The sequence below is a fragment of the Heterocephalus glaber genome, unplaced genomic scaffold (assembly GCF_053883595.1).
Source record: "Heterocephalus glaber isolate CG9 unplaced genomic scaffold, H.glaber_assembly_v1.0 deba00001608, whole genome shotgun sequence".
In the NCBI taxonomy this organism is placed as follows: Eukaryota; Metazoa; Chordata; class Mammalia; order Rodentia; family Bathyergidae; genus Heterocephalus; species Heterocephalus glaber.
The window spans coordinates 17,787,100-17,798,897 of NW_028258379.1; positions in this window are offsets into that span (position 1 = coordinate 17,787,100).

Sequence of the window (11,798 nt, forward strand, 5' to 3'; positions counted from 1 at the left end):
CCAGTGAGCCCAGCACCCAGAGCATTTATCCAGATAGAGCAGAGAGGCGAGGAGAGTTGGAGGTATAGGACAGCTTGAAAGTAGGAAGGGAGTAGGCTGATTTTTATTGAATGCCTTTCACAAAGCTGTCTCATCAGCTTTCTGAGGGAGGGGTCATTAGTCTCATCTTATAGACGTGGCAACCTAGGCTCAGAGAGGTTTAGTAATTTACCTGTGGTCACACAGCTGCTGATGTTCCCTGCTTTGCTTTTGATTCTACAGTGCCAAGATAAGGATTATACTTGCTCCTAGGGCTACCTTGTGTACTTGAGTTGTGCTTCTCTCAAATATGGGCCCAGCACCTAGGTGTCCTGGCTTACAGAAGATGCTCAATAAATCCACAAACACTGAGAATCCCAGCATACTTTGAGATTTTCAAGGATGATAAAATCTGTGCATTTGAGAAGCTACACATGCATTTGTCCCACAAGAGGTGATGCTTTGCTGGCCAGGTTAATTTTGGGAGTGTTTCTTGATCACTGCAAGATCAGAAATGGTCTGTCACAGCTCTGCAGGCTGCCTGGGGCCTTCCTGCCACTGCTACAAAGCTTGTAAAATGTAGCTAACAACAAAAGTGGCTCTAAGAGGCACCCACGCAGCCCCTGGGGAGCAGAACTGATGGGTTTGGAATAACCCTCATGTGGGCAGATGTGAAGAGAGTGATATCTGGGCCAAGTGATCAGGAAAGGGGGTGGCACAAGCAGAAGCTGGGGTCTAAGCAGGGAGCTGGTGACCCATAAGATCTTCATTGACAGGAGGAATAAAACCAGAACAAAACTGGCAGAGGTGTGATGCTTGATGGGTTTGAGGAGAGGGCTCATGTTTAACAGAGCGCATACCCAGTGACCTGGTGCCATTGGTCCTGGTCACTGTACTCCTGGTCGAGGGGAGCGGTGGGAAAGCCCCAAGCCTTAATTCTGCAAAAGTCTTGGTAGAAGCCAAGCTTGATAATGACCTGTTTGGTCCAAAGGCTTCCACTCTAATGTCCATTTTTTCTTTTCCTCCTCCTATTTCCTTCCCCCTTTCCTCCCTTGTTGCTTCCTTCTCTCTCTCCCCCACTCCTTCCTTCCTGTGAAGCAAAGCCTGGTATAGAAGAGTGAGTGTGAACCCTGGGCTGCAGTTGTGATGTCTGTTTCCTGTAGTCGGTGCCTCCTGGCCTGATCTAGCTGCTCCTGTGAAGGCTGCATCAGCCCAGGTCACTGTGGCCCTGGGCAGTGCTGCTGGGGCCTGAAGCCTCTTTCTCTTGTCTCTGCCTTTGGCTGCACTGTTGCACAGTTCCTCTGATGTTTCTTCCTGTTTTTTTCTCATATGTGTAAGAGGGAAGGACAGAGTGTTAGGGCTAATCAAACGGCGGCAGGAATTCAGCCTCTTAGGCCTGCCATTTCAGCAGCTGTGTCCTCATCACCTCTCCTTGCACATTTGAGTTGGGGTGGGGCTTCTCACATTTTCCTGTGTGAACCAATCACCTGTGGCCTCATTAAAGCCTGGGCCCTGCCTCTGTGAACCAGGGGCAGGGGGAACCTGAGGTTTGTATTTCTAATCAGATTCTGGTTGATGCTAATGCTGCTGAACCAAGGATGACACTTTGAGTTGCAAGGATCTAGGTCAGTGGTCCTGGGGCCAGCAGCCAGGCATTGTTTGGGAGCTGGTTAGAAATGCTAATTCTCAGGCTTTGATCCCACTCACTGAACTGGAGACAGGGTGGGGCCTATGAGTCTGTTTCCATAATTCTTCCAGGGGATTCTGATGCCCACACATGGTTCTCAACCCTATCTGCACCTGGAGAGCTTCAGATGCCTGAGATTGTGATTTAATTGGTTTGAATGGAGGCCAAGCACTTATAAAAATTGTTTTTATTTTAAATATTTTATTCTGAAATAATTTTAGACTTTACAGCAGAGTTGCAAAGATAGTACAGAGGGTTCCCACAAACCTGCCACCTACCTTTCCCTAATTTTAACTTGTCATGGAACCAGGGCCCTTAATTAATGAGAAGAAACTCGCATTCATACAGTCCAAGTAACTTAACTAAGCTACAGATGTTGTTCAGATTCGTCCTTTCTGTGTCCCAAGGTCCCATGCAGGGCACCACCTTGCACTCCGTTGTCACATCCTGTCAGACTCCTCTGGCCTGTGACAGCATCTCATACCCCATGTCTCTCATAACCTTGACACTGTGGGAGAGGACTGCTCAGGGATGTTGCAGAGGATCTCTCATCTGGCTCTGTCTGATGTTTCTTTGTGAATAAACTGTGTTTTTGGTTTGGATGAACATGAAGGTCCAGTGCCCTTCTTGTTATCCCCTGTCCCAGGAAGGACATGGACATGACTTACTGGTTGTGTTCTTTAAAGCTTCCCGGTCAGAATGGAGACTTCTCCCTCACAATTGCACGTCCTTCAGAGAAGGAAGGAACATAGCTGCGGAATTACCTCATGCATGGACATCAGGTAGCGCCTCACTGAGGCTGAGAGAGGCCTGGCTACTTCCACATTAAAAAGGTCTTGGGGGGCCTGGGATTTAGCTCAGTGGTTGTGCTGCCTGCCTCGAAAACTCAAGGTCCTGAGTTTGATCCCCAGTACCAAAAAAAAAAAAAAAAAAAAAAAAAGATCTTAGGAAACCCAAAAACGCATATGTGCCAAAGCAAGACAATAAAAACAGTGGTGTGATTTTAATGGTTAGTTAACCACAAGTTAGCTCTGTAAGCATAACACAAATGTCTGGCATCTGTTTATGGGTCTGACCTGGTAGTTGCCTCTTGGTGCCCAGTGAGGGCAAGATAGTCTCCCTTGGGCTGGTAGCCAGCCCTTTCAAGCACATCTCCTGGTCCTGAGACATGGAAGTGGTAGGTGGCCCTGTCTCTAGGTGGGTCATAATAGAAGAGGAAGGTGGGAAGGATGGACTGCCAGTAGCACAGACTTTCTTCTCTTCATGCCTAATGCTGGGTAGGGCACAGAGCCCTTCCAAGGTCCTGGGAACCAGGGATGCTGGCTGTCCTTTCACCTTCTTGGAGCTGCCAGGCTCAGGAGGCAGCTTGGAGCTGTGTAGCTGGCAGGAGACCTTCCTGTGCCAAAGGTAAGCACATGCACATCAGTATGTACAATATCATCACCGACAGGTGGTATAGAGCAGTAATTAAGGGCATGGGTTCAAATTCTTTCATACTGTATCGCCCTATACTACCTGTATTAGGCAAGTAACTCTGTTTGGGCCTTGACTACACAGTTTGAAAAGTGGAGATAATAGTACCTGCCTCATAGGGTTACTGAGAGGAACTGGCTAGGTAATACGTGCAGTGTGTTTGGAGAAGATGAACCACACAGTGAGTGCTCTGTAAATACTTGTTATGAGCCCATGTGGCAGACATGATTCCCAGCCTTCTTAGTTCTTGTACGCTTTCTACGTAAGGAACTAAAAAGTGAAGTCTTGCTTTCCTAGCCTTCCTTGCAGTGAGGTTGACACATGAAATGAGAGGTAAAGGGGAATCTTAAGGAGAGTGTCTGGGAAATCCATAAGGGTATGGCTTGTTTGTGTTGCCTCTTCCTCTTCCTTCCTATAGGGAGGCTGGTGTGTGGTTTGGGATATCTGGAAATACAGCAACTATTTTGTGACCTAGAGGCAATAAGCACAATGTGACATTTTATTCAAGTGTTGGTATGGACTGAATTATCTCCCCTCCCCAATTCATAAATCCTTACTCCTCACATAACTATTTGAAGACAGGCCCTCTGAGGTGGCAGTTAAAGCTAACTGAAGTCATTAAGGTGGAGCTCTAATCCTATAGGGCTGATGTCTTTATAAGAATAAGACACCAGAGTGGTCTCCCCTCCAGCACAGAGAAAAGGACAATGAGAAGGCAGATGGTTCCAAGTCAGGAAGAGGAGCCTAACTAGAACCCAACCAGCTGGTCCCTTGATCTTGGCCTTCTAGTTTCCAGAGCAGGGAGAAATTAATTTCTGTTTATGCCTGTGGTATTTTATAATGGCAGCCTGAGCACTTAAAGGTTCCAGAGACAAGGAAGCTGACACCTTTTGGAGAGAGAGGAGCATTCTTTTACCTACCACATCCTTGAATCTTGTGATCGCCCTGGGAATGCTAAGGTAGGCTTGGGTCTAGGTGGAAGGATTAGCTAGCAATAAATAACAAAACAGCAACAGCAATAATAACAACAGATATCAAGGACTGACTATTTGCTTACTGCTTTGCATGGATCCATTTTCACTTAGTTCACACCATTGCTCTATGGGGTCCAGAGCCAATGTCATTTGCTGTGATCAGGGGAGTACACTGAGACACAGAAAGTTCAGGCTACTTGCTGGAGGTGACCCAGGTGATGAACCTAGGTGGTGCACAGCCACAGCTTGGCTCTCCACCCCTTGCTGCACCACAGGTGGCTTTGACTTGGGGTTTGCCTCTGCTGGGGTGGATGGGCTCTGCTGTACGTAGTCCTGGTGGACTCCCAGTACCTTCCCGCCCACCTGGGTCTGCAGCTGATGGGCTCCTGTGGTGGGGGCAGCTGGGCAGAGCCCCCCTGAGCAGTCATTTTCCTGCAAGGAGGGTGGGCCTGGATGGACCAGAGCTTGTCCAGCTAGTGTGGCCTTGGACACTAAGCCTTCTGGGCCCCTCTGGATACTGGGATACAACCTCTCTAGGGAAATCCTCGTAAGGGGTTCAGATATGGGCAGAATTGCAGTTTTGTTTCATGGTAAGTAGGAACATAGAGGAATTTCTCCTCTTTTCACATTTTCCTCTCCCTCCCAAGTATTTAGGGAGAAGGGTCAAGCTGTAAGGGATCCAGGAGAGAAACCAGAAGCATGTGGGCTGTTCTGATGAGCTGGTTAAAGTGAGTTCTGTAACAATCTGATGGCTCTGACCCTCACCTTACCTTTGGCCTGGATCTGATTCTCTGGCAGGGGCCAGTGCCACCTGCACTGAGCCAGGTGGCTGGAGGTCAGGCCTGCCATGCCATCCTAGTTCTGGTGTCATGGGCAGGTTGCTTTGGTCCCTGAGCTTAGCTTCCTGCTGTGGGACAATAGTGGTTGTCCAAAGGTTGCCCTGCTCAGAGGTCTGTGGTAAATGTCACAGATAGTGCTGGTGAAAGCTGATACTAACACTAACGGGTTTACAGTACCAGGTGGGTAGTTTATCTACTCAATGTCCTTTGCAGCTTTAACTAGGATTCCTTTTTCTCAGGGATACTCCCTTCTGTAGAAGATGCTCCTGCATCTCCCACAAGCCATGAGGGTAGACAGATGGCCACCCCTCTGGCTGCAGAGACTGGTTCCAGTGCAGGCTCATGCTCCCATGTTTGACTGTCTTTCCATTGCTTGCTAAGTCTAGTGGCTCTCTTGCTGTGTTGTCCTTGGAATGCCTGGAGCTTGCCTTTCTAGCCATCCAGATTTATCCTTGATTTTTCAAGTAAATGAACGAATAAATCTGAAATCTTCCACCCCAGTTTTTGTGCATAAATTACTTTAAAATAATTATCTGATATTTAGTGGAAAAAAGTCCTAATCATCACAGCTATTATCTTTAAGGGCCTTGATCCATGTTGAAAGATGTGGAGGCCCTACCAAAGTCTAGAGCGTTCCTATATAGGGATAGGCAATAAAGAGATATCTATAGATTGGATGCTCTCCAGAGAGCTAAACAAGAGCAAACAGTTACATTGGAGTAAATTCTTATTGTCATAGCTGTTGTGGAAACTATGAGAGTATGGGCTACTGGTTGGTTGCTATATATATCATTTTCTGGTGAGAAAAAATGTCATTCTGACTGTATGCCAGTTGTGTGAATGTACTTTGGACAGTAGTCATGCCTATATTCTAGTAACCCATGGAGTTCTTAGAACTATTTGGCTGAAATAGGCTTAATTTCTCTATTGATTCTGCTCATTGCACAGGTCTCCCCCAGATGGCTGGCAGGAACCATTTCTTTAATTACAGTATTAGTTGGATAGAGCCATCCTTGGGAGCACTTAGGATAAGGACAGTCTCACATGGCTGTACTCCATGGGCCTGTAAGTTCAGCTGGCCAGGTCATGGGACCTACACTGAAGCAAGGACGAGACTAGGAGAAGGACTATGCTCTCTCTCTCTCCTGTTCTTCATAAATTCCACATGCCCGACTGAGTAAAGTGAGAGCTTGTGGGAGAGTTGGCCCCCCTCTCCCTGACCTGGCTGTGCTATTATTTGAAGTTTGCTAAATAGGCTGATCTTGATGGTGAAGACAGCAGATTCACCCCAAATCTTTGATGCTACTCTATGCTTTTTCATATGTCCAAGCCCTCTCTCCTCCATCTCAGTGATCATGCTCAAGTGCTGCCTCCTGTAGGGAACCTTCCAAAGCTATAGGCCCTTGCTGATTTGCCTCTTTTCCCAGTTCTCCTGACTGTCTCTCTTCTCATCCACACTTGATTGTCTCCTAGCCCATGCAGTCCTCAGGGGGCAAGGAGCATTCCCTCTTTGTCTCTCACATATCTTTCTACATCACAACAGTGGAGGAGGTGAAGGTCAGCCTCACATTGGTTGAGTGGCCATTTACATGTGCATCAGTGCCTGCACGTAGCATGTGTGCCTCCAGTGTCCATCCTGGGAGTGGGCAATATAGCAATGAGGTCAGACGCCATGCTGACTTTAAGGACTATAGACTGTCTGACAAAAGAGAGTCTGGCGTTAGGAAGAAGGGGAGTGTTCCTGGGTGAGCCAGGAATCTGTGGTCTGGAGAAAGAGAAAGGGATTTTGACAAGGGATGGTGGTGCCACCTGCAGCCCCACCAGAAAAGAAGGAGTGATGAGACCATTTCTGTATTTCTCTGTGGGGACAGATGTCCCATCTCATTTTGACTAAGGTTTGGACTCATGGTCTCAGTAGATGATGCCCTTAGCAGCTACCTGGCCCCAAAGCCTTTATCCTCTGTGATCTTCACACAACTACCCAACTCCATAGAGGCTACCTCCTGATATCTCTCATGTTCATCAGCTTTCTTCTGTCTCTACCACCTCATTCATGCCTGGTCTCCCCTGCAGTCTTCTGGCTCCTATCTTGTGCCTGCTTGTGTTCCCCCTACACCATCCACCCAACTACTCTTGTTCAAACAACCCAAAGCTAACTTGTCTACAGGCGCACTGCCAAAAATCTGTTTGCCTAAGGATCAATTCTCCCAAAGATCTGTTTACCTAAAATTAAATATTCTTGAATGTTTTCAGATCCATTTGACCTTCCTATTTTCTCTTGCCTATTTTTCTTTTGTATTTTAAAGATCCTAAAAACCAATTCATGAAAGATCATTTGACTCAATTTTGTATTTCTAATGAGTATTTATTACACATGCAGCTTTTTGTGAATTTTTTTTTGATGTTATGGATATCTTTTTCTAGTTTACCTACTTTCATTAACTTTAAAGATAACCAATATTTAGTTGTTGTGTCTAAAGAAGCTTTCCTCAAAATATTTCTGTCCTAGCAATTATTAATGTCCAAGACATTAATTACAATCAATTTTATGTCATCTTGACCCCTTAACTAAGGGTACATTAATTTCAAATGGAAGAATAGATATTAACATTGAGTTTTGTGTGACGTATGTTGCTTTATAAACTAAGGACCCTGAAAAATAGTGATTCTTGTATGCAATATTGCAGGTTGCCTAAATCTCTCCTGTGCTTGGTACTGTTATACAGTGTATGCTCAACTTGTGTGCTGAGTGAGGTTCGAGACAAGACTGTAGTAACCATCATTTGTAGCAAAGTAGTTTGTCCCATGAATGACAGGTGTCAACCGGCAGAAAGGAGACATTTGCTTCATATTTTATATAGGGAAACCAGTGAAATGAAATAGACTGGCAATGGTAGAATGGATGAGCTTTTGACTCAGAAAAGTAGACCAGTTTTGTCTGGGGTTTTAAAATAGATACAGTGCACCCTTGACTTATGAACTCAATTCGTTCACGAGAGCTGGTTATAACTCAAGTGGAAGAGCCTCAGGCCCCTCTACACAGCCTTTGAAGTCTCTCTCCTGCATACAGGCAGATTTCAGTGTCCTTAGAGAGACATTGGCCCAGGATTTCTCAACCCCACACAGGAAAGGACGTTGCAGTGTTCCTTCCAGAACTCTTTAAGGGTTAAATTTGTGTTTGAGACCATCTGGAAGCACAAGCAGCAAGCATTCGGGTTATAACTCAAGACTTGGTTCATAAGTTAAAACTAAAATTTTGGTCTTAAGCCAAGTTGTTCACATGTCAGGTCAGTCATAACACGAGAGTCCACTGATGGCAAATACCTGCTAGCCCCTACCATGGCCAGTACAGACTAAACAGATTGACCACTGCATCCTTTCATCGAGAGCTGGGATATGGCTACAGAGTCCTTCACGCAGCACACCATCTGACTGCCACTGCTCAAGCTGTGTTGGCATGTAATGCTCAATTGCTATCTTTCTAACCAAGAACAGTTCTTTATTTTTTCCCATTAAGTTTATTGGTACATTTTAGGTATACAATACAGTTACATTCATCATTGGGATCTTGTACCTGTACATGATTTATCTTGGTTCTTAATTTTTCCCCATTCCCCTGCCCTCCCTTTACCTCCTCCACCCTTCCCTATTTATAAAGACTTTGTTTCCATGTTTTTCCTTTTCACATATTTTTCTTTTCCCTTCTCTCCTTTCCCCTACCCCTCCCACTTCTGCGACTCTTTTAGACCTTTTCTTCCTATTTCACAATTATCAGTTATACATTTTGATTCTTATTTACACTTTTAGTTTTTCATACCAGAGAAACTATTTGATATTTACCCATGTGTGTACCAGGAGCAATTCTTTTCCTGGGGTAGTGGTAGGGTGCTTCTAAATGAAAGGTGTGTGAACTGGTTACCTTCTTCATCAGCCAGAACATTCCTAGCTTTCTGTGATAGGGAGGAGACATCTTGGCCTCATTTGAGGAGTTTAATTGAAAGGCACTGTGGTGACATTTCCTAGCTCGGAGAACTTTCCCACTAACACTGTCTAGCTGTGTCTTCTGCAGGGAGTGTGATCTTCTGGCATGGGGAGACATCCTGAGCATTTTGCACTGGACCCAAAGGAATTCTGAGTAAGAGCCAGCCCCTTGTCCTCCCACAGGGTCCAGCTTGGTAAGCTGCAGCCATGGGTCTGGGAGGACCCCTTGATGGGAGTCTAGGGAGCTGTGGGCGCTTGCCAGCTGGTCACTGAGGGCACATCCCCCACGTCCACCTTGATTCCATCCACCCTGTAAACCAAGAAGATTGGGTGATATCAGTGGTTGCCAGTGCAGGTGGTGCTGCCCCCAGGGGCTCTCTGCAAATGTGTGGGAACATTTTTTGTTATCATAATGACTGGGGAATTACTGCTGGCCTTGAGTGGGTGGGGTCAGGGTCAGGGATGCCAGAGATCTTCCTATGGGCCACCCAGCCTCACTCAAAGAATTTTCCTGGGACCTGAGTGATTTCTAATGGCCCCATATTATGTGCACATAGTGAAAATCCTGTGTATAATGAACTGAATCAGCAACCTCTGTTTTACATGTAGAGGAAAAGCATTTTTGCATGGTTTTAATTCCTGATTAATTTTCCAGGAATGCAATTACCATGAAAGTTGAGGAATTATTTGTTTCTTTAGGAGTTGCTGTTCACCGTTTTGGGAAACTAATCACCAGTGGCAGTGCAGAACCTGCATTTCAATGGTTAACGCAACCCACCTATATCAATCTGGCTTAGAAAACTTATGTGTATAGGTAGTTATAATTTTTACAAATTTTATTTCAGGGTGTTAAGGGGGCATTATTAAACACTTGTTGCAAAAAAAGGTCATGTTGGGTCTATTTGGGCTAAAAACCACTGGTCTAATAATCTCCAAAGGTCTTTTTGAGTTCTAACACCATCTGGGTGAGAGTTGAGAGGAGATTTAGACTGCATGGAAAATGGAAAACATGCAGCAGTGGAAATGTATCAAAGCAAATGACCCTTCTCAAATTGCACAGTGCCCACTGCTGAATGGGCACTCAACCCAGATACTGGAGTGAAGTCCTTGATTTTGGACTCTGTGTCCAAGTGGAATTCAGGACCAGAACTCTTTAGTTATGTAATCATATGACCCTTTTTTTTTTATTGTTACGTGTTACGGACTAAATGTGTTGAAATCCAAATCTGTAATGTGATGGCATTCTTGGTGGGTTATGGTAATTAGATCTTGATGGTGGAGCTTCATGAGTGGGATTAGTGCCCTTGTAAGAAGAGACATGAGAGAGATGCATTCTGTTAGCCGTGTGAGGATATTTAGAGAAGGTGGCTATCTACAAGCCTGGAAACAGGTCCTTACCAGACGTAGGGTCTGCTGGTGTCTTGATCTTCGTGATCACGGTATCTCCCCTGCCAGGTAAGTGTGGTGGTGTCTTGATCTTAGACTTCCAAAGCCCACAGAATTGAGAAATAAATGTTTGTTGTTTCACCCACCCTGTCTATAGTATTTTTGCAAAAACAGTCTGAACAGACTGGAACAGCAAAGGATCCAACTGAAATGTGTACCTACTGTACACATGCGCAAGCACTACTTCAGCTCTTTTCCTTTTATTTGTGAGTCCTTCCTCATGCCTTGTTTTCACGATGCAATTTTAGCGGAATTAAACTTGAACAGCACCAAATTATGTAATTAATTACATTCAGTTTCAATTACAATCACTAATTGATCCAAGCCTGCTAGCACAACACTTTCATTATTTGGCATGCGATCATTGAGTGCCTACTTTGTGCTGGGAATAAAGTGGGAAATGGTCAGTTTCTCCTGGGGAGGGAGAGAGTGGTGGAAGGTGGGGTTGTCAAGAAAAACCTCCCAGGAGAGCTGGTTGTAATCAAGGACTTGGTGGGGGAAGTGGCAGGTGGCTAAGTCGTGCTGGCCTTCCAAGTCACCTGTGCATGTTTGTATGATAAAAATCTCAAGCAGGTCACACTCTGGGATTAGACAGGCTGGCTTTGGCACCAGATGTCCTATGTTGTATTCTAGGTCTCTCTGATTTTTCTCTTTCATTGACTCTCGAATAGTAATTAGTTTAAAAAATTAATAGATTTAAGCTAGGTGTTGTGGTACATGCCTGTAGTCTCAGCTACTCAGGAGACTGAGGTAGGAGGATTACTTGAGGCCAGGAGTTTGAGCTCAGCCTGGGCAGCATAGTAAGACCCCCGTCTCAAAAACAAAACAAAATATTAATAGGTACAATGAACATGTGCCACCCAAGATATTCCTGATCTCATTGGTCTTCCCGCTTCTATCCTGTCTCGGGCTCCTCCCGTAACCTAAGGCAGTGATGGCAAACCTATGGCACGTGTGCTGGAGTGGGCACGCAGAGCCCCCTCTGTCGGCACAGGAGCCAAGTGACCCCAGCAGCTGAGCATCAGATAATAGTTGTTTTTTCTAAACTAAAACCTCAGTATTCAGGTTTAATTGCAGTTTGGGCACTCAGTCTCTCAAAGATTCACCATCACTGACTGACCCAAGGCCTTGCTACTGAAGCCTGAGTATTCATTGGCATCACTGGGGCCTCTTGATAAGTGTAGAGCTGACTCAGCTGGTCTGGGTGGGCTCTGATGTTTGGCATCATCAGCAACCTCACACCTGATACTGATGCTGCTAGCCGGCAGCTGCGTTTTTAAGTTGCAAGATGCTTGGGCCACCAGATGGCCCTCCTTTTAGGGGTTGTCATTCCTTGAGGGAGAAGCCAAAACTGATGCACCGTCTCTTATTTCACTTTGG